The sequence below is a fragment of the Orbicella franksi genome, chromosome 6 (assembly GCF_964199315.1).
Source record: "Orbicella franksi chromosome 6, jaOrbFran1.1, whole genome shotgun sequence".
NCBI lineage: Eukaryota > Metazoa > Cnidaria > Anthozoa > Scleractinia > Merulinidae > Orbicella > Orbicella franksi.
In genome coordinates this window covers 6,197,569-6,200,259 of record NC_138150.1, presented here as the reverse complement: position 1 = coordinate 6,200,259, position 2,691 = coordinate 6,197,569, and positions in this window count along the sequence as shown.

Genomic DNA, 2,691 nt, shown 5'->3' with positions numbered 1-2,691 from the left:
CGTAATGTAACGTTTTCGCCCCTTATTTGTTTGAAGCTCGACCTCGTTATTTTGTGTGTCTTTGACGGCATTTCAGTGTAAAATAGGATTGACTAGCCTTCACGACTTCTACGGTTCGTGATATATGTACATTTGCCGTTCTCTGTTCGGTCACTCGACCCGGCTTTGTTTTGGTCGCTTCCCTCGTGTTTATGAAGGGCTCTTCATGTTGTGTTATAAGGAGGAATTTTAAGTAGAGCTGAGCCGTTAGATCGTGCTATGGCAAATTTTTATAGGTCATAGGTCTGCATGATTTCCGCTGTTATCTGCATGTCACTTCGTCGAGTTTGACACCTCTGTAATTTGCCATATGTTTATACATTGTTTTGGCTCATTTCTATTGCAAGCTATGTTTTTAAATCTCCAAGTATTTGCTTTTAAGGACCAAAATACGAGATTTACCGTGAACATGTTGCTTACTTACATTCTATATTGTGACGCCTGGCCCGGCTGTGATTAAAACTGTTTGCAAGTACAGTAGTCTCAGTAGAGATTGTTATCACGGATATCATATTCGCCCTCGTACGTTTTTCTTCGGAGACGCCGTAGCTTTACTTCAAGAAAGCTATACGTTTATCTTGAGACATTTTAATGTTTTTTGCAGCTATCTGATCGACCTTATGTTTCTCAAGCTCGATGTATATGTCTAAACCTCCTTTGGTCGTTCTGGCACCACATGATTCAAATGTAGCTGTTTATGCGCAAACAAATCAGGATCGAAAAGTACATTACGCCATTGGCTAGCTCTATCTTGACCAATAGGAGTCGTGTTTGGCCTGTCAATCATTTTTATCATCACTCCCATTTTCGTAAAACAAACTCCCATTTTCGAAAAAACAAACTCACATTTTCGTAAACCAAACTCACATTTTCGTAAACCAAACTCCCATTTTCGTAAACCAAACTCCCATTTTCGAAAAACGAACTCCAATTTTCGTAAAACAAGGCTCCCATTTTCGAAATACAAACTCCCGTTTCCGAAAAACAAACTCCCATTTTCGAAATACAAACTCCCGTTTTCGAAAAACAAACTCCCATTTTCGAAAAACAAACTCCCATTTTCGAAAAACAAACTCCATTTTCGTAAAACAAACTCCCATTTTCGTAAAGCAAACTCCCATTTTCGAAAAAACGAACTCCCATTTTCGAAAACCAAACTCACACTTCCGTAAAACTAACTCCCATTTTCGAAAAACAAACTCCCATTTACAAAAAAAAAAGTACCATTTTTAAGAAGTGGATGTCCCTTTGGGGCTTCCGTAGTTTTGTCTCCGAAACAAAAACTTATTTAATGGCACAGAGAACTGTTCGCCGGCAAAATCTACGTATACTAGGAGGGATGGTCAAGGAAAGAGCGACAAACAAGTCACATATTGCGTGACGGCTGTTCGTTCGTATATTCATTTTAATCGCCGCACTATCGGAGGTTTAGAAAGCGGCTTTCTCGTTTTAAATAACGTGCATTTCAAGGGTTATCGATAGGCACCAAGCGCATGTTCATACAAGGATCTTTGGCGCGTGAATTCGGTTTTATATGTCGTTACAACTGCGGACTCGGATCAGACAGTCTGTTATGAATTGCGACTATTTTCAGTGACGTATTGTGTTTATATCAAGCTAATGAACGCTTTAATTTATTGAGACAAAGCGTCGTAAGAAGATAAATGGGTTTTGAGCAGAATTGTGGATGATTTCACTTGCATCAGTTTTACGCTTTCAGTGTTTTGGGTACCCAAAACACTAGGGATTTGTGACAGCGTTCGGGGTAGTTCGGGGGGAGGGACGGGGAATTTTGTTGAATGACGATATTTTGAATGTCCGGGAACTTTATTGTTGAATAAAAATAATTGTGGTTGAAGTTGAACAAATATTGTTGTTGAATGAAATTATTTTTGGTTGAAGTTGAACAAATATTTTTGTTGAATGAAAACAATTTGGGTTGAAGTTGAACAAATATTGAAAACAATTTGGGTTGAAGTTGAACAAATATTGTTGTTGAATGAAATAATTTTTGGTTGAAGTTGAACAAATGTTTTTGTTGAATGAAAATAATTTGGGTTAAAGTTGAAAGAAAATGCGTATCGTTGAATATAAATATAAAATGTTGAATATAAAGATATGTTGTTGAACATAAATATAAGTTGTTGAATATGAAGGTCCAAGTTGTTGAATTTTGCAACATTTGGCTAACCATAAATGACGTCATCTCCATTTTGTTCATGTGCTTTCTTTCGAGTGTTGTGCAATATTGCGGACTTTCACTGGACTTTGGTTGAGACAGCTTACTGTGGACTGTAGCGGATAAGTTGTTTATTAAAAGTTTGAAGTCAGTATTAATGGCATTTAAAAACCTCGCAGACATGTCTTCACGAAATGTGCACGACTTTTCGCACGAACAGAAAGCAGTGTAGTTTGGCTGCGTGTTATGTACCCTCTTCTCTTCGACCAAAAGAATTAAACCAACGCTGCTTTTGAAATGTGTTCTTTTCACTTCGCTAGTCTAAATTTCTGTGCGCAAAATATGCAACATAAACCCAAGAAAGTGTTTACATGGGAAAAGAGTTCAACTCCCACAGGATTACATTGGTACACCAATTAATGTCCTCCGTTTCATTATTTCGGAAGTGAAAATGATCGGTAGCTGTTTCCCCA